We start from the raw sequence: 20,625 nt of genomic DNA, 5'->3' as shown, positions 1-20,625 counted from the left end.
CTTCCATTTTTCATTTTCACACACGCACAGAGGCCTACTGAGCTAAGCGACACTATAAAAGCACAAAAAGTCTTCTTAGCCTGATTGCTTTCTTTCTTTCTTCAAATCTTTCAAGTGTCACATATTTCAAGGTGTGACGGACGGTAAAAGTAGTTGACAGCTCAAATCGGTATGATTGAGCCTCACAGTCACAACACTAAATAGTTAAAAAATCTCCGAACTTTAAAAGGAAACTGTTTCTGAAAAGAATTATTATTGCAGCTATTGATCTCTGAAAGAAAACTTATGAGAGGAGTGTTTTGAAATTTTGTTAAAATATATTTTTTTTCCAAAGACATGCCTGTTAGGTTAATTGGTCACTCTAAATTGCCCTTAGGTGTATGAATGAGTGTGTGCATGGTTGTTTGTGTGTTGCCCTGCGATGGACTGGCGACCTGTCCAGGGTGTACCCCGCCTCTCGCCCATAGACTGCTGGAGATAGGCACCAGCTCCCCCGCGACCCACTATGGAATAAGCAGTAAAAAATGACTGACTGACTGACTGACTGACTATATTTTTTTCCCTATCTTTCACAGGATAAAAATTTACCTTTAGAGTTGAAGTAAGCAGAAAATATGTGCTATATTGCTATGGGTATCTGACTAATTTGACTTAAGTATAATATAAATAAAATGTCAAACAATTCAAAATGCTTTGTGCTCTCCCTCTAACCGAAAAATTTCTGGTAATACCAGGAATTTTTCCAAAGTAAGTATTTTCTAAGTATTACCTCGAAAACGGGGTCAGTTTCTACCCAGGTAATTTGTAAGGACCCTGGTATTTCCCGTGAAAATCCAAAGGCTGCCCTGGAAAGGAAAAGGGTTCTGTAGTGGAAACAGGCCTGATCTGAACAGAGAAACTCCCTTAAGTTGAGTATGACCTAAATCAATGTAGAGCAGAACCTTTTATTCCTAAACACGGTTCAAGGCATGACAACATGATCCACATTGTCAATAGCAGCACTTAGAGGGTTAAAGAATGGACTTCAAAGGAAAGGGACTCCTATCTTTCAATGTGACCAAACAAAGGTTCTGTAATTCTGTGGTTTTTGCAGTAATATGTAAAAACCTGGAATTTACCATGTCTAGACCTGCTGGTAACCCCAGCAACAGGTGGAGGGATAAGGTAAGAGATAAATGACTGGGGCATGGGTAAGTTATGACTTCTGGCCTCTTACAACTGGGTTCTACATGTGCAATTTAATCCAAACAAGCTAATAGGTACAAATATCTGAAATATTTGTGATTTACAGATCTTTTCTTGTAGATTCATTAGAAACCTAAAGATGTACCACTCTTCATATCTATATTAAATCAATGTAAAAACTAAACGATTTACCTTAATACTGAATGATTTACATGTTTCTTCCTTTACTGTACAGTCTTCTCCTACTTTTTGATTTCTTTTTATATTTGTGAGCACCTGTATGCTTCCACTTGCCTTTTACATTGCTGCTGAAACACCTAAATTTCTCCACTGTGAGACAATGAAGCATATTTCTGTTCTTTATTAAATCAGACCCATATGAAGTCACTCTTAAACTCTCTCGTGTCATTACTGACGTGTGTTGAGGTAACAGCCGCCAAGGACCACACCTTTGCTGGCGTATAAACCCACCCACATCTTTCTTCTCTCATGCATAACCCAGCATACACACAAACACAGACAGCTGAGAGGGTTTTTTATCTGGCTTTTGTCATCCTTATTCAGCCTCCTCCTCAGACAGGAAACCTCCGTTTCCACTCCTTCTTTAAGCCTCTCATTCTCATTTTCTTTTTTCCCCCTCATTTCTATATTTTTATATTTAACTCACATCTGTGGCTATGTTTGCGTTATTTTTTCTCATCTCATTTTCCCTACCAGAATCCCTTTACTAGTGCATTATATGAATTTTTGTTATTTATACACTTTCTAAGAAACTTAATTGGGTATTAAAGATTTTTATCCTGTTCATGTTGTTAATTTAAACCTCTAACCTTCCTTTTTGAACCATGTTGCAAGCACACTGAACTTAGACTGTATTATGTAATAGCAGAATGCATGCAGCCCCCAGGGAAGGGCTAAGGGAAAACAGGTTGAGTGCTAGACTCAAAAGGGCTGCAATACAGAGAAAAACAGGCAGGCAGAAGTGTGAATTAATACAGTTCAAAACTGCAACTAGTTATTTGAGGAAAATGTAAGGAAAACAGGAATAAATTACCAAAATGAAGCATATGGGGGCAAAACAAGGATCAGGTGGAGAAAAAGTGAGGAAAAGAAGAAAAAAAGGAGGGCTAGGTTTAGTAAAGTAAGGAGAAAGTGCAACAGGAAGCTTCTGAGTGAGCTACCGATGGCCTCCAGCCAGAGCTTTCAGACACGGAGGAATTCCAGGCAGAAGGCAGAGAAGGTACCAGGAGGGAGGGAGCAGCCGAACGAGGAGGGCGGGTCGCACCTGCGGTTTGTTGTCAAAGGGAGACTGCAGCAAGAAAAAGGAAGAGAGCATGTTTAAGCTAACTGCCTTTATAATGTGTTCAATTGGTCTAGCTGTATTTCAGTGTTATTGAATAATAAAACAAAATGTCTGCTGACAAAATTTTCATAACAGGCAAATAAACTTCAGGAATTAAATTATTTTAGGTTCCACATTAACAGTGCAACTAAATAAAATCATCTGAGGTCTAACACTAAAAGAAAGTATTGTGACACTGTATTTTAGGAAGTCTTGTTTTGTATGAGTTTTTAAATATGTTCCAACAGGTCTTTATCTGAGTGAGACTACCTGCAAAGAAAGACACCAAGTGGGGGGTCGCAAGATGCTTTTCAGAATCGTGATGTGAACGCCAAGGTATATGGAGGGCCAAAAGAGATAAATAGATTTATCATGAAATAAATACATGGGAATGTCCCATGAAATAAATAAATGTACCATGAAATGTCCCATTAAACCATATAAGATAAAATAAATAATCAAATGTTATTTTTAAAAAATAAATTTATTTAAAAATACATAATATTTAGCTCTATACTCTATATTTCATAAATAAATATAGAGTGTAAAAATGTTATGTATTTTTAGGGGATCGCCAGTCTCTGACACTGTTATTTTGGGGGTCACGGAGGAGATTTATGGATGGAGTGAAAGAGGACATGAAGGTAGTAGGTGTGAGAGTAGAAGATGCAGAAGATAGGGTTAGATGGAGACAATTTACTTGCTGTGGCGACCCCTAAGAGGGAAAACCCAAAAGAAAAAAGATAAGATGACATTATTATCTGACCATCTGGAGCTCAAAGTTCAACGCTCATTATAAAGACTTTGAATGCTTCGGAGCAGTGAAATAATTACTACTTCACTGTCAGTGGAGCTACTTCAAGCCTTCAGCATGCCGAGGTGATTTAATTTAAATGCAGACAAAGGTTCTGCATAGCACAGCAAGTAATTAGTAATGTTATCTTCAGGTCACTGCTGCAACATATGACTAGCACTTGTGTAAATTTCAAAGGAGTAGTGCATGGGTGCTGTACATATGGTATGTCTAAGTTGCATTGTTCATGTCTTAGAATTTTCTGCTACAGCACCAGGTATGTAGAAAAGCGATGCTGGATCATCATTTAGTTAAAACCACTTATCTTTTTCCGCTAACGAAACACAAGGCAGATATGCAACAGTATGATGGCAGCCTTGCATTCTTTTTAATTCTTCAGTTCATTGGAAGAAGAACACTGTGCTCTCAGGAAAGAACATGATTACAATGAAATCAGTGCTCCACTAAAACGTTCTTCTGAGATGTTTTGACAGAACAAATTAATAGGAAAGGCAGATTAAGCCGAAAAACATGGCTGCACAGGGAAAACTCCCATAGCCACAGACAATTTGCTTGTCTCTCTGCCCTTCAAAGCTAATATACTGTCCACCATAAGTAGAGACTGAAAGGACTTGTGTGGTTACATGTTTTCAGCCTCTGGTCTGATTAGATGGCCTTCATGATACAACTAAATCTACAGTGCCTCGCAAAAATATTCATACACCTTAAACTTTTTCACATCTTGTCAATAACACTAAAAAATATAATAGCATCTATAGGCAATGTGGCAAATTTGTAAAAGGAAGTGCTCTACATGCAAAATGCCATGTTTGGTGGGAAAACGAACACTCTGAAAACACCACCCTCACTATGACACAAGGTGGTGGCAGCATCATGCTGAGGGGATGCTTTTTTCAGAAGGGTGAGGGAAGCTGGTCAGAGTTGATGAGAACTAAACACAGAGCAATCCTGGAAGAAATCAGAAAAAGATTCGAGGGTGAACCTTCACCGGGACAACAACCCTTAACAGCTAGAGCAACAATTCAGTCGTTTAGATCAAAGTATTTTTATTTGTTAGCACGTGCCAGCCAAGGTCTGGACATAGTTGAGACTCTCTGGCAAAACCCCACAATAGATGTCCCAGAGACACCATTCTATTTGACTGATCTTGAGCTATTTTGCAAAGAATTTATGGATAATCAGTTTTGTGATGTGTGCAAAGCAGGGGGAGACATACCCCAATAAAGGAACTGAACTGTGTAATTGTGTCATCACAAAATAGATGCGGCACAGTGGTAACAGGGGCTTTGAAGAGTGGTGAGTAATGTTACAATAACGTGGGGCATTTCACAACATCAAAGGTTTTTAGAGTGGCAAACGGCAAGATACAATGAACATAGGGAAAGGAGAGACGAAGAGGTCCTGATTACCATCCCCAACCTGCCTGACTTTAACCTCCAGTAACGCTGCTGGGCCTCTCTATCTCCAGCGGTGAATGCATTCTCTCCAACTCTCACTCATCTTTCATCTCTGGTCTCCCACACTTCCATGTAAACAAAAACCTGCTTCATCTCTGCTCCCTCTTGACTTTCTCAGGCTATATTCCTCTTTCCCACCATGTCTATCATGCCCCCCCCCCTCTGCATCTCAATCAAATCCTGGGGGCTCTCCCTCCCTTGGTAGTGATGCAATCCTGCGACTCTTACATGCAATCTCAGGGTCTGGAGTTGGCTCACCGGCCAAGCAGGGGCGTTTTCACACCACGCTCGGCAGGAAAGCAACAGGAGGGGAAACGATGGGAGGCGAGAGAAAAGAGGGACCGAAGCCAGTGTGAAAAAGAAGAAAACAGTCTGAAGCTGTGCAAGCTCGAAGTGGGAGATCTGGTAAAAAGTACCGAAATAAAAAGTTTATAGTTTGTACTGCTGCTTTAGAACTAACTTTCTGGCAAACCTGACTTTGTTTTGTGTTCAAGTGGTTCAGTGTGTGGGATTGTTGTAAATCACCTTAAATGTTCCGGAAGGAGCTTTGGAAAGAATACGACTCTCGATGATCAAACAGCACAACATCTCAGCTCTCGGTCCTCTTATCGGCCCACAAACCAGCTGTGCCTGTTTTGCTGGGACTGTTGGCACTGGATTTCGGAAGTGACAGCTCTCAGCTACTCCCACACTGAACACTGTCATTCCTGCTGACTCACACCATATTAGCATTATTGCCACAGGAAATTCAAGTAACATTTAAATCTGCACCTTCCTCAAAGAAAGAAATCTTCTCTACATTACTTTGGTGGGGCACACCTCAGGTGGAATAATCTGTCAAGTTAATAGAGTTGTGCACTCCACAAATTTGGAAGTTGTTGTTGAAAGAAAGTGCTAAATATACTGCCAAAATTGTTAAGTTAGCAGCATTTCTTTAGCTTCAAAAGGAAGCAGAAGCACACATCAATCAAAGAACATTTCAAAATAAGAGTGTTGTTGCAAAGCCAAAAATATGCCAAAAATATATATATATAAAACAAAAATTGTTAAACAAATGCATTGTTTTTGTGATTGCTCTGAGCCAAAAATAAAGACTGAATAATATATTTGGTTAATTGCTCAGCCCTTAGTACTGCCCATGTAGGGGACACCATAAACACGTGGAAGAAGTTGTTCTGGTAAGATAAGACCAAATAAAACATTCTGGCCTACAAGTGAACATACTATCCCCTTGGTGTAACATGATAATGGCAGCATCATGCTGAGGGGATGCTCTTATCTGACAGGGAAGCTGGTCAGAGAGCATAGGAAGATAGATGGAGCTCTACATAATTTACTAAACCAGTTATAGTCTTCAAAAGACTTGAGACAGAAACTCAGTCTCATTTGCTCACAAACCAGCTGTGTCTATTTTACGGTAATTGCTGATAGTGGATTTTGGAAGTGACACCTCTCTGATACTCCCACACTGAACACGGTCACTGACTGATAAAAAATATTTATGGAGGTGGCACCTTCCTCAAAGAAAAACTTCCTTTTCTCCACATTACTTTGCTGGGGCAGGGCAAATAACATGTGTTAGCACAGTATGTGTATACAGCAGTCTGCCACATTCTTTTAACAGTGGAGGTGTGTCCATTCAAAGAGTAATCTTATCATAGAAAATGCATTTAAAGGAGGTTAAATGCCAGATCACAGACCTTTAAATGAGCTTATGCCGTTTTATTTGAAACAGTTTGGAGCACATGTGCAGGGACGTTTATCACAGTTCTATGCAATCACACTTTGCAGAATTTATAAAAGAAACAGAAATGAGCCTAAGGTCAGGTCAGGAATGCAAAGCACGGGCACCTGCCTGAATCTTCACTCAGGGCAAACATACAAAATCTCTGCGGGCAACTTCCAAAAACCTAAGTCAAGTTTTTAGCTTTAAAGGTTATGACTTAAGAACATGCAGTAGATCAAACTGACTGTGCAGCCCTCAGAATACAGTTAATATCCAAACTGATTCACCAGAATTGACTGTGTTCTGTGGAGTTCAGGCCAGTTCAGAATACTGTGGTACCGCTCCCGCTTTGGGAGGGGCCAAGTCTGTCTCCCAGTCATTTCCTGGATGGGGATATTATGGCACCACATACACATGAGAAACAAACCCCTTTCACACTGACACGCCGACCCGAGCCGTTTTCCTTCTGTCTCCAACTCAATAAAGCCAGGGAGCACAGGGAAATCTCTGGGAAGCAGGTCTTCTTTATTCAATAGCTTCGGTAATATGATCTCAGCTGCAGGTTTATGCAACACGGCCTCCGGGAGGCTGAGGCGAGGCTTGAGGTGGTGAACCTCATCATTGCAGGGTTTCAACTTTTCAGCTTTTTTCCACTCTGGATTTTGGAAGGCCACTTTCATCAGCCACAAAATCAGATTCCAGCAAAATTCAAGCACTTTTTATCTGGGTTTTCATCCTTTTCAAAACACAAATAATGTGTTTATAGTTTTATACTCTTCATTGATCGTTCAAAAACTTTCAGTGAATTCCTGCACCTCCACCCGAACCTCCAATCTCTGTTGAAGACTGAATGACTGCCACCACTGTTTTAAGGTAGAGATGGGCAATTATTGTAAGAACATTACATGATAAGAGTTGGTGTTGGCAACCTCTAATAACCTTTTGCAAACTCTAAGAACAGAATTTATAGTTGAGACGGTTAGTTTTTCTGTTTGAGTTATTTTAAAGATTGGTTGCCTGAGAGCATCAATGAATAGTAATGTATTTGAAAATGAGAGCTAGACAGACAGATCAATCTGAGGTAGCCTATTGCCTCTGCAGCACCCTTGTATCTCCAAAAATGTTGCGCTTCTTAATGTAAATTGATTTTATTTGGTTAAAGTCAGATGCTTTTTTGATATTTTTCTCCAGATATTTATCTGTGGAACCACAAAGTTATGCAAAGCGTTGATTGCTACAAAAAAAAACTAAAGATGACTAATATTGCCTATCCCTCTATTTACAAAAAATCTAGCACTACTTTGTGTTTGTCTATTACAGAAAAGCCTCTCTAAAAATGCATTAAAGGTTGGAGTTGTATCATACCAAAATGTGAAAAAGTTCAAGGAGTTTGAATTTTGCAAAGTTGTTCCTCCTATGTGTACATAGGAGGAGGAACAGGGCAGCGCTTCAGCTTCCCTAACAAAAACTGAAGAGAGCAATTAGCAGAGTAGATGTTAGATGTGTGCTTTTAGTAAGTGATATGAAGCCAAGACTCCTGCTGCTGCTTTACACTTGGGTGTGCCCCATATATTGTCTTAGTTTGTGCCCTATGTCTCTGTCATGTGATCACACATTTACGCACAAAGCCCATGTTGTCTTTTACTCCTCAGATTTGTCCAACTTAACCGTAACGCCCGTTTCCTCTGAGAAACCCTCTCCCTTGTGTCGCCTCACCTCCACCACCAGCAAAGGGGCAAAGTCAGTCTGACAGTCATTTTTTCCCCCTCTTTCTTCTCTTTGTCTCCGTCCGTCTTCTTTATTCCCATCTCACTGTATTCCTGTATTCTGGCTCCACTAAGTGACAAGTTCCACCCTGCAGCTTTCGTCTTTTATGGCTCCATCCAAAAGAGAGAAACAGCAAAAAGAGAGCAGGGAGGAGACATATGCAAAGCGACAGATGGGGGATGGCTGAGATGGCGACAGACTTGGTCTGAGTGTAATGCTGGAAAACAGAGCACCTCTTAGACTCTTGATTTAAATTTGTTGACACTTCCAATTTGTGTGATCTCCTGGAAACGAGCAAGCAGAAGAATCTGGGGCTGATTCCTGATAATAGCTCAGTGAATCATCAAGACCTAATAAATGTGATAAAGGTCAGGAAAATGCCCAAACTCTATCCTAAGATCATTAATTCAGACTCAAACAAGAACAGTTTTAAGATAAAAGCAAACAATATTTAAGCTGATTTACACGCTGATACCTCCAGACCGAACTGGTGTAAGCGAATCAGGTGTGTAGGCTGCCTTACTCTTGCACACACCTTTTCAGTTAAAATTTTCTTTGTGCTTGAGATCATAGCTTTATTATTGCACTCCAAAACCTTGACCATTTTGAATCTAACCCCATTTCCACCTAATGTTCTTTCTTTGTGATTCCAACTGTTCTGTGACCTGCACCAATCCCTCACTTAGCAAAACATCCACACAGCATGATTCTGCCACCACCATACTTCACAGTAAGGATGGTGATGCCCGGCTGGCAAGCTTCCCACTTTTACTAATAAATGTACTGATGGTCATTATGGACAAACATGTCAAAGTTACATTCACCAGACTGCAGTCTCCAAAATAAAGGTATTTTTCACCAAGTACATTTGCAAAGCAATTCCACAAGGTATTTCACTTTTGTTCTGGGGTTAGTAAGCACATTTTGCAGTTTATACAATTTATGCTGTTCATACAATTGTTTTTACAGATGGATGTGGCACCTTCAGCTATCTGGAAATTTTATCCAAGGTGGTCCACAACTCCTCTGACATTTGACCTGATTTCCATGATGTGGAACAAGAAGCACTGTGTTTGAGGGGTTGCATTAAAAGTCAGACAGAATAACTGAAATGTTGTGAATTATCCAATCAGAAGCCTACACAGCCATGACATCATTTGGACTTTCAGAAAATCCTTAAATGCAAAATAATTTTAGTATCAGTAAACCTCTGATATTTAGGAAAAAAAACTCTCTAAAACATTCTCTCTCTTAATATTATGGCCTTTAGCAATTGGATATAATTTAGGTAATCCTAACTGACCTAAAACAGGAATGGTTTAGTCAGATTAATGTCAGACAGTGAGAAAAAAACAGGTTATAGAGCATGTGTGTACATATCTGGTTTCAACTATACCTTTAGCAACCAAAATCAAAACAGCGAGGCTGCTTCTTAGAGCATCTTAGACCAGAACATGTCGCAAAATGCAACCTCAAACTTAAAATCTTTCTAAATTACATAAGGCTACTTCTCAAACAAACTTCAGTACATATGAAATAAATTAGTGCTGGAAACATCTCCGAACCACCACAGAGAAAGTAAACACTCACAGGCCAGGCTTTTTTATTTTTATTTTCACTTCTTCCCCGTTTTTACAGCATCTATAGAATGGACAACCTCTTATATAATTTACCCGTTGTTTATGAAGCAGCAGGGCGGGGGGGCATATGGAAAGAGAAAAAATTTAAGGGAGTAAAATAGAGGTGGGGATATGGAGCCTTTGAGTTGGGGATGAAGGAAAAGAGAGAAAAAGAAGGGGGCAAAGTCTGGAAGCAAGCTGACAGGACTGGATGTGCCCAGACAGAGAGCCAGGGCCCAGGCCCAGACTTGATCCTTATTCGAATCTCCAAAATACCTCGCCCATCTCTCCCTCATCCCCCTTTCTACAAAAAAAAGTCCTACCATCAATCCCACTCCCCTTCTCTGCCTTCCAGTGAGTAATTCCTTACTTGTGTTTACAGACAGAGCCCCTCTCATCTGACTCCTCCCTTTCTCTTCTCTTCGAACAAGTAATCACGCACATACATACTTTAGCCATACTGTTTTGCCACGAAACTATTTAGGGTATACACGAGAATCCAGGGAGTTAACCAAGCGATTAAATAATAATGCAAACCAGCTGTGTTTTTGCTGAAAATGCGGTTTTGGGCTCAAGCTTTTAAAACATATAAAATCAGTAAATCTATATCTATTTCTGCTGCCAGTTTTCATTCCCCTTGAACTTTCACATCTTGTCATATTACAACTACAAACCTCAATGTATTTTATTGGGATTTTGTTTAATGGACTAAAACAAAATGGAGTATAATTCATTTTCCAGGTTCTAAACAATTAAAAAAAGCACATTACTCTGAATGCCACATCGCCACAGTGAAACATGGTGGTTGCAGCATCATGGTGCTTATATTTGATGGAACAAAATGCATGACTATCCTGGATTAAATGGGTTTAAGGCTGCAAACAACTTAAGAATCTGGGGGAGGTTCACCTTCCAGCAGGAAAACAAATCCTAAACATACAGCCAGAGCTACAAAGGAATGGTTTAGATCATAGTATATTCATGTGTTAGAGAGGCCTAGTCAAAGCCAACGCTTAATTCAATTATAGAATCGGTGTCAAGATTGCAAAATTGATGTTCACAGATGGTCTCCATCTAAGCTGACTGAGCTTGAGTGAAGAGGAATGGACAAAAACATCGTCTCCTGTGTGTAGAGACATACCCCAAACAAAATTAAGTTGTAATTGCAGCAAATGGTGGTCAAATGTACGTCACACTTTTCAGATTTGTATTTCTTTCTTTACAATTATGATCTTCTTTGTATTTGGTCAACCACATAAAATCCACTTAAATTATGTTGACATTTTTTGTAACAAAAGTGGAAAAGGTAAAGCAGCAACCAGAGGACAATGTGTTTGACAGTCTGACAGCAGCTTGAAGCCGTACTCGCATCCTACAGTACTGACTATGGGATGTTGCCAATGCCAAAACTGAAAAGGTCCAAGGGGTGGAACATTTGCGAGGTTCTGGAGAGACTAACCAAAAACATACTTCTCTGTCAGCTCCTTCACACTAAAGTTATGCTTTTATTTCTTATTTTTGGTCTTTTTTACTTTATCTGATCCTCATCAAGAGCAGGTTGTGCCAGACATGTTCTGCATATTGTCTAAAGACGTCTGCAGGCTGAAATTCTGTTATGAGAGAATCGTTGAGCTGGGAGTGCAGAAGGCACTTTACAGAAAATGAGAAGAGGCTGGGTGGGGTACTTGGACTCGAGCACTGAGTTGTCTGTGTTTATTTTGGAAATGCAGCTCGGCAGACTTGAAGCTAATGAACTGATTCCTAATCTTTGCTAGTAAGAGCAAGATCCCTGCATTCATTTGCGACGTCCCACACAGGTAAAGAGAAAGAGTGCAGCCCTTTTGAACCACCATGGGGACCCTGGAACTGTCTGCTCTGAGAGGAAACAACGAGGCTGTGAGGTGATTAGTGGTTACAGTTTAACTGGAGAAAAATGCACGGTGTGTGAGCCACGCCAGCTAGGCGACAAGGAGGTATGCACTGGTGTCTTTTAGCTTCCAAGTTAGAATGAGTCAAGCCCTGTCCTGCATCCGTTGTCTATTTTTAAATGTATGGGTCCAAAAATTTGACCATCACCCCATGAACACATCATATAACCCACCAAAGGACGACTTTGTCTCTCCAGTGGCAAATGGCAATAATTATACAAAAAAGCAATTACAGGACAAACAGTGATATTAAGAGCCATTGAGTGTTATTTGCACTATTACCTTCTATTCAGCTTGAATCATCATCTGCCTCAGGTGAATTTTAGTTGAGTCACACTGACACTGTTAGAATTTAGGTTTTTGGTGTTTCGATTTGTAATGCCATTGCAATTTGCAATGACAGAGCTCAGATGAGGTTCCAGCAAAGGCTTGGCAACATAGTAAATCTTTAAAGTAATGCCAGGTTCACCCGGCAAGATTTTAAAATTGTCGGCTGATTTTCTCCACACTTGACAATAAAAAATCATACCAGGTTTGGCTCTACAGTGTGTGGTGTACAGCCACACGGCAAGCACAACACACCACATACGAACAGATTGCACTCACAAACATTCAGATTTCAGATGGGAAATCTTGCAAACCCTCTCGAGATCAAATGTGAGTTCAGAGTAACTCCTCTCCGTGTTTGTCACCTCGCTTTCTAAATGACTATACATCACATTCGATAGGCTGTGTAGCGTGCTCGTTTGTCCTCGGGGAAGACCAACCACATTAGGATATCGGGCCAAGACAATCCAACATATTACATATCCCTGATTTGAGGTCCTTCCGAGGAGACTACATCACTCTTAACACAGCGCACACAGCAGGAATATCCAAAAACATTATCTTAAGAGCCATCACGATGATCGAGGTGTGTTGAAAGGGGAAGATCGGGTAAAAAATCGACATAAAAATGATGCCAGGTAAACCAGGCTTAAGCACAAGCATAGTGACTCCAAACAATACATACTAAGCTTCAGACCTCTTTGGCATCATCTGGAAACACGGTGCTTGATCTCTTACGAACTCTAGTCAACCAGTTTGTAGTGAATTCTGATGTGGAGTTCCATCTACCCAAACTGCTGTTGCAGTGTAGTTGCAAACCTTTTATCTTATTATCAATAACTGTTTTTATGTAAGATCACAAGAAATCCATCGCTGCCATGGGTATCTAAAATAAGACATTGTGCATCCCTGTGGCGCTTGCTGCAAGTGTATATGCAGGTGCCTCGTTTTCACAGCATGCTGCCTCATTCACTGACCACCATAATCCTTCCTCCCCTGCTGCTCAGTTGCCTTTTAGCTTAATCCAGAGCAGCCATGGCACCCCGCTGCAATATGAATTCAAGCACTCAAAGTGGCTTTGCAAGTTTGAACAACTTAACAACTCGCTCACCGATTGTAATGTCCACATCTGTTCTGAATGACCAGCAAACATGCTGTGGCCATACAGTGCACTGTGTGAAATGTCTGTGCAGTCCTGATCAAAACCTAAATGCTGGGGAAGTTATTAAAGTATTGAAGTTTCATGCTCGTGGACCAAGACAAGGTTGTAAGTTGAGCTTGAAAAGGCAAAAAAAAAAAAGAAACCGGAACAAAAGGCAAAGCACATCCACAAATTGAAAATGATATTAAATCCCAAACAGGCTGTTCATCAGCCAAACAAAAGACTTTAGCCTTGAAAACTCCCAATCTGAACATAAATCTGGCAGTCACATTTTCATGATCCCTGACAGCAAAGGCAAAATGTCTTTCTGTCTTTGAAAGTGACATAATTATTAAGATTCACAGGCAAGGACCTCAAAACGCTCCTTATTGCCTTCTTAAAAGATACTGAGGATTAGGGGTGAAAAATAATTTTGCCTTTGCTGAATTGGAGGATCCGACGGGCTGTTTATGAAAACACAGGCAGATCCTTGACTCAAGGTAAAGGCTTACTGATGCTGCCTGCTGCCCAAAAACCATAGGACCAAATCTACAGGAGAACAGCTTAAAGAACAAATGTCTTCAAAGGCCACATCACCTCCCATGCAACAACTGTGGCTATTTTAAATTTGCAAGTTACCACCAATGATGAAAGTAAGAAAGAAAAGACAAAGAGTTTCTGTGGAATGTCCTTCAATAGAACAGTGGATATTTAGGTTGTGCAGGGGGCATCAAACCATGGCTGGCTATGTGGAGATGTTGCAGTGGGCATTCCTCTTGATTGAGGATCCTTCATCTGTGTGGTGATGACTGGGTCTTTCAACAGGACTACCCTGTAGTTCTCTAAAAACGGACTTGATCCACCACAAGAGCATCTCTCCAGGCTACTTGAAACACCTGCACCAAGGGGTTCTTCACATACTTTTCAATTAAATGAACAAGAGCAGTGGGGTAACGGAGTCATTTTTGTTGACACTTTTTGTTCTGTTTAGGGCTTTTTTAAGTTTTGAACAGCATGTTTTAGTTAGTGTTATTTTGAAGCTCTACTCATAACTTGGTTGTGATCCAGCAGTGCGAAATTAGATACATTAAACCCATGTGCATTGGGTTTCCCATCTTCTCTTTACTGCACACCTCTTGCTCTCTAAAGTAGGAAAATACCCTGAGGCTCCACCCTTTTCCACCAAAAAAACAGCTGTTCTCCCCTTTACAGCTTTGGACCCCAGCTGAATGATGTCATACAGTTGTAGCATGGGGCGCAGTGTATAGGCAGATGGAAAATTACGGAAGGGGGTTGATTGCAACGTCTGTGGTTTGATGTTCAGGGACTGACATGGTGGAAAGCCTTGATCCACTAATGCATGAGGTTTAGTGATTAAATTCTCCTACTAGAGCATTAACTCCCTTTCCAACAGACCTCCAGCAGAACCCAACTTCAGCTGGTAGGGTGGAGATAGGACTGGACAGAGACCTGGTCTACATGTGGTCAAGTATGAACTTAGCACAAGAAAATGTGCATAGGTAATAGCTGTCAGCAAAGATATACACACACATCCTTGATTGTAGACAAAGATGCACAGCTGGTACTCAGTGGACATCTGGTTTATCAGTGAAGTTTAGAGTGAGCAGTGTCCACTGTGTAACCTGTGGTTTTGGATGTCTCTATGTCTGGCCCCATACTTTCTCTTGAATTAATGTTATGGTTGACCTGCAGCTGAACTGTTCATCATCTGATTAGATAAACAATGCCCAGAGCAGCGCTGTGGATGTGAGGATCTCCTCTGTTAACAGTTCACAGGAGGTTTCAGGATAAAACAAAAAGGACTTCCAAGGCGGGTAGCAAAGTGGAATTCAATTTCTTTTACTGCTCCTCTTCTATAGGATGGATCCAGTAGACTGATATTTCATGAGCCCACACATATCTGCATCAAACGTACCCTACACTCACCTTGGAAATATTAGAATCATTCTTAATTTCATCTCCCCTACGTTCCCCGATGTTCATTGTGACTCTTTTAATGATCGGGCCTTATTTTCCTTCATCACAGGCCTTGTTAGATTTGCCTTGGCAGTGCTCAGCTCTCTCCCCTGGCATCTCCTGAACATCTGAACAATAGACCCATGGGAGGCAGCCAATTGGGAGAAGGTCTATTGTAAAACTGATTCCCAGTGCGCCACACAATTAGGCATAGGGACAGAGGAATTGCTTAATTGGAGGAAAATAGATCTTTATCTAGGCCTCTCATTCTTTGCTCATCCATGCCCCCCTGGGCTGCCTCATCTAGCTTGGAGCTCTGCTGAACAGTGATGACAAAGAGTTCATCAATTGGATCCAGTCATACTAGACAAAATATACTTATAAGAAATGGGTTAAAATGATAACCTTTGGTAAAAATACAATGGTTTCAAGGTATCATGGTAATTTAAAAAAGTCAAGAATGTTTAACATGATCTATTGGCAAAGAGTGATTCACCTCTTCGCATTTTGCTCTTTGTAGAGTAGCAAAACAGTGTGTTTGATTTGTCTCATGAGTTGGAGGTCGGATCTGGGAAGGACATCACACAGGTGTTTAGCCCCTTCTTGTTAAAAGTAGAAAAGGTAATGGAATTTGTTAACTGTTGTGCTAATCACTATGGCAATAAAATCCGATAACAATCTATTTCAATGCATTTTATGGGTTCACACACTGAAGGAACATGTTCACAAATGGATGTTGTACAGCACTGGTTGCACCTTTAGTTCAATGTGGTAAAAACAATCAGAAGTGCTAATAAATACTATATAAATACTAAATACCTGCAACTACATTCTAGAAGTGTGGCAGCAATATTGGAGGCCACACTCGAAGCTGTTATCCATCCTCTGCCATTGCCAATTGGAATTTCTGACTTTAGGGGTTATCCTTGTTGGATTTTCAACTGGGAACTCATAGAAAAAGTACAAGCTACATAGAAGAAGCTGATAAAAAATGTGATTAGGGGAAAAAAAAATCAATCATCAATATAGATTTTTTTGGGCTAAATAAAGAGAATGGCTGGCTAACATTGACTAGCCACAAAATGCACATTTGCTTGTAAAGTAATGCTTGTAAAATCCTCTGCACCCCATAAATCCCAATCAAATTTGTAACAAAACGCTGCAAACATCAAACAACAAAGTGCCCATAGATTCACTTTAAAGAATTACAAGAAGGTCCGACAGCTTAGAAGGAAAGTAAAGACTAAATGAATTTTGCACAGGAGCCAGTTAATCCTAATCGCCCAAATCCTTATAATATTTCATACAACAAGAGAAAACAAACTCGAATTTTTTTCTTATGTTTGTTTTTTTAATTAAGCTGAATTTGAGTTGGATTTAAGAAATGTTGCAAATGCATGTCTATCTTAGCTCAATATAGGATTATGGTTTTGCAAACCATGTTGTACTTAAGAAGACTTGAAGCCATACAATTTCCCAGCAAGTTTGGTGGCATAAAAATTTCTAATTGGGACAATAAAGTGTCATTCCCCCTCTATTTATTTCCAAGCGCAGCATGGCTTTTGAGCTGGTGGTGGCAGATCATGATGGGTAGAGAGAAGCTGGTCAGATCAGCAGGTCAGACAGTACAATCCTAGAAGAAAACATATTAGAGGCTCCGAATTACTTGAAACTAAATTTGAGCTTTAAAATGTGAATATGAGGCTCCAGCATGGTTTTATATCAAGCCCTTGACAATAACACGTTGTTTACCAATATATTACTAGCTTAAATCATCGTTAGAGGTTGAACTCTCTCAGATGTTGTGACAAGCATCAGGGAGCTCAGCAGGAGGCTGTATCTCTCCCAACAGCTGGCCAGGATGCATGCGATGAGCTCCACCATAGACTACAATGGTCAGATTTTGTGACTGCTCTGAAGAAGTCTCTCATGGGTTCTGGTGGAAGGGGAGGATGTGTACATTTGGAAAAAGGCTGGCCTAATGTTGAAAGAGGCACTGATACGCCCATCTCTGGCAGAGGCGCGTTTGCAAACAGCGGCCTTTGAAATGACAGTATGAAGCACTCCAGGCGGGGTACGTCGGTGCTGAAAAATAGGTCACTGCCCTGTTTAAACTCGTGCTTTTTCTCAGCGTGGACAGTGAGCGCAACATGCACAAGTGACACGCAGGAAAGGGTCGGTCCTGGCTTACCTTTACAGCGAAAACCCCGTGGATGTTGCCGAGATGTCTCCGGTCCAATCCACGTCTCCCTACGGAGCAAGAACTTCCCAAGTCTTTACAGGACCGAACTCCTTGTCAGTTGTGGCGTTTCTTCCCAGTGGAATCGAAATATCCGGATGACAGGTCTTCAGAGAGTATTACCAAGTGTTCAATGAGGCGGTCTGTTCTAAGACCATTGTCGGGGTGGTTTTCAAGCTTGAAGAAATAAATCACATAAAAGCTCAAACTCGGCGTATGAGACAGCCGGTTGTTTAAATTACAGCCGAACTAAGGAATGACAGGGTGATGTTGCGCATCTTATGTTACAGCTGGAAACCCGTCAAAAAGTGTAAACACCCGAATCCATAGCCTGAAAATGAAAAGCACTGGTTGTGCTGTCTATCAAAAGCGCAGGGAGGATTTCTTTCCAGATTCAAAGCCCATCGTTTAATGGCAACGCTGGTCTAACAGGGGTTTCCTATGGGGTGGTCGGACCGGAGGGATGGCACGAAGTGGTCGACAGGAAAAAGACAGGGCGGGTTCGCGACGGGGTGTGGGGCTGAATGTGGGAAGATCGTCTCCCTTCTCTTGTCGGTGTTTTTCCAGATGCCAGCGTTAGGTCAGTCAGATTTATTTTTTAGCGCCCCGCGTCTCCTCTAAGCGTTTTCCTTTGGAGACGCTGAGTGTTGATGGTAGTTATCCCCCACCGCCGTTTGACGCACACAGACATCCGCCCGGAGCCCAGCAGCCAGCCCGTCAGGACCAGCCCAGAGCCTGCCACCTCAGCGCATGCTTACTGCTCCGCCCATCCATCATGGGCAGTCCCCGGCCCCCGGCTTTCCTCCAAGTATCCCCCTCCTCTCTATGACCACGTCTGTGTGTCTGTCCTCACGTTCAGCCGGTCCTCAAAAAGCAAAACCCGCATTTTTCAATGTTGTAATGTGTGTACACATTAGTGTTGAGCTTCGTCACCTCCTCTTACCAGAAGCCTGCGCAAAAGCAATTAAATCTGCATTACATAAGACAAAAAAGTTCATATGAGTGACAAGACTTTGCATGAAGTAAAAGCATAAGAAACGGGTATTAAAGCTGTACACTTTCTCTTTTGATTAGAAATAATGTTTTTTCGGTTCTTACAAGGCACATGTGGGCGTTCTTCACATCCTCAAGTGCAGCAAAGAACCCAGTTAGAGCCATTTTACATCTGCTCTGGTACAGAGCTTTTAAAACGTTGTCATACACCACATTTTCACGTTTTGTCAAGTGGAGACAAAATATTTTACAAATAAACACCTGAAAGTGTGACTTTTTGTTTGTATTCAGCCCACCCGAGTCAATACTTTGTAGAACAGCTTTTGCTTGGATTACAGTTGCAACTCTTTTGGAGTATGTCTGTCAGCTTTGCACATCTACAGCCTGAAATTTTGGCCCATTCCTCTTTGCAAAAATGCTAAAGTTAGATCAGACTGGATGAAGAGTGTTCAAGGACAGCAGTTTGTATTTCCTCCCACAGATTATCAATTGGATTTAGGTCTGGACTTTGATTAAGCCATTGTTACATAGGCTTTGTTCTAAAACCATTCCATTGTGGCTTTAGACTCATGTCCCCTGCAGCCCGAAACCTACTTTCTTCCAGGGGTGTCTTTTATTTAAGTCCATCCATTAATCCCTGTGGTCTTTTTATTAAACAAAAAAACATATGACAAACATTTATCACATACAGGGTTTATGTTGGGGTACAATTCTGGCTATTTTGGCTTCATAAATGTGTACCTGATGTAACACCTTAAACCGAAATAAGGTATTGTTTAAATAAAAGACATTGTAGCTCTGGCTGTATGTTTAAGGTCACTGTCCTGCTGAAAGGTGAACCTGTAACCCGGTATAAAGTCTAGTGCAGCATCTAACAGGTTTTCGTTCAGCATTGTACATAGTATTTAGCTCCGTCCATTTATCCAACAAGTCTGAACAGCTTCCAAGTGCTTCCTGCTGAAGAAGATGATCATCAGAGCCTGATGCTACTGCATTTTTAATTGTGGGAATGGTGTGTTCAATTTTCTGACACACAGATTTTTGCATGTAGGCCAGAAGGTTCAATTCTAGTTTCATCTGTTCAGAATAACTGCCTCCACATATTTGCATATTTGCTGCATCCCTACCATGGCATATGGTAAACTTTAAATGGGGTTTCTTATGGCTTTCTTTCAACATTGGCTTTCTTCTTGCCACTCATCCATAAATGCCAGATTTGACAAATGCTTGAATAATAGTTGGCAAAATATTCTTCCACTAGAGCTGTAAATCTCTGAATCTTCTCCCGAGTTACCTTGGACCTCTTGGCTGCTTCTTTTGATGAATTCTGTCCTTGCCTGGTTTGCCAGATGGACAGCCATACTTGCTAGGTTTTGCAGTTGTTCCATGCTCTTTCTATTTTTAAATGTTGGATTGAACAGTACTCTATGAGATGTCTAGAACTTTGGATATTGTTTTATAACCTAACCCTGCTTTAACATCACCACACCTTTATTATTTATTTGCCTGATGTGATAATTGGTCTTCATGATGCTGTTTGTTCAAAATATTCTTTGATAGAACCGGAAGTAAAGACTTGATTTCCAGATTTACAATTAAAATCCAAAATATATTTAAGTTTGTAACTTCTTGATAGACCTAATCTGTGATATAGTAGCTGTAGTAAATTCAAACATTTCCATACAAGTTTTGATGCCTTGTAGACCAACTGCCATTGTTGTTTGTTCCTATCTCCCATTCAATCGTTCTTCACTTATCAATGAGTCAATCCTGTAAACTTATATGCATTTTAAGACTATCTCATAAAATTTTAATAATGGAAAAAAAATGCTCTATCTCATTTATGATATATTGCTCCAGTCATTATCACTGGCTATTAAATCACAGCTACCTAATTTGATTTCTACTTAACCCTGTTAATTTACCACAGTGACAACATCAATAGGGTGCAGTTGTACGACCATGACTTGGAGGTGAAAGTGTAGCTTGTGAAGTGGATTTCAAGGGAGCATTTGTCTGTCTTTTTCTGCCGAAGTGTTTTTCCATAAATATTAACAATGCTGCATTAGCCATGTTTGATTGGCCATCAGTTTTACCAGCTAATCCAGGA

The 20,625-nt window shown here is 40.7% G+C and overlaps 1 protein-coding gene across 4 annotated transcripts in view; it reads right to left on the bottom strand.

Moving 5' to 3' along the window:
• The window catches only part of LOC124864652 (zinc finger protein GLIS2-like), a 32,251-nt gene extending 13,987 nt beyond the window's left edge, over nucleotides 1-18,264 (bottom strand). For 2 of the 4 annotated variants that reach the window (XM_047359513.1, XM_047359515.1), the window contains exons 1-2: nucleotides 17,475-18,264; nucleotides 2,367-2,494 (exon numbers count right to left, since the gene is read on the bottom strand). The gene's annotated coding sequence lies outside the window, so the exon portion shown is untranslated. The remainder of the gene's footprint in view (nucleotides 1-2,366; nucleotides 2,495-17,474) is intronic. The other 2 variants (XM_047359514.1, XM_047359516.1) reach the window with 2 other exon arrangements.
• Between the last annotated feature and the right edge of the window lie 2,361 nt (nucleotides 18,265-20,625).

This window comes from Girardinichthys multiradiatus, chromosome Y (genome assembly GCF_021462225.1).
Source record: "Girardinichthys multiradiatus isolate DD_20200921_A chromosome Y, DD_fGirMul_XY1, whole genome shotgun sequence".
NCBI classification, from domain to species: Eukaryota; Metazoa; Chordata; class Actinopteri; order Cyprinodontiformes; family Goodeidae; genus Girardinichthys; species Girardinichthys multiradiatus.
Note: the sequence above shows the minus strand (reverse complement) of the source record. Positions and strands in the feature narration are given on the sequence as shown.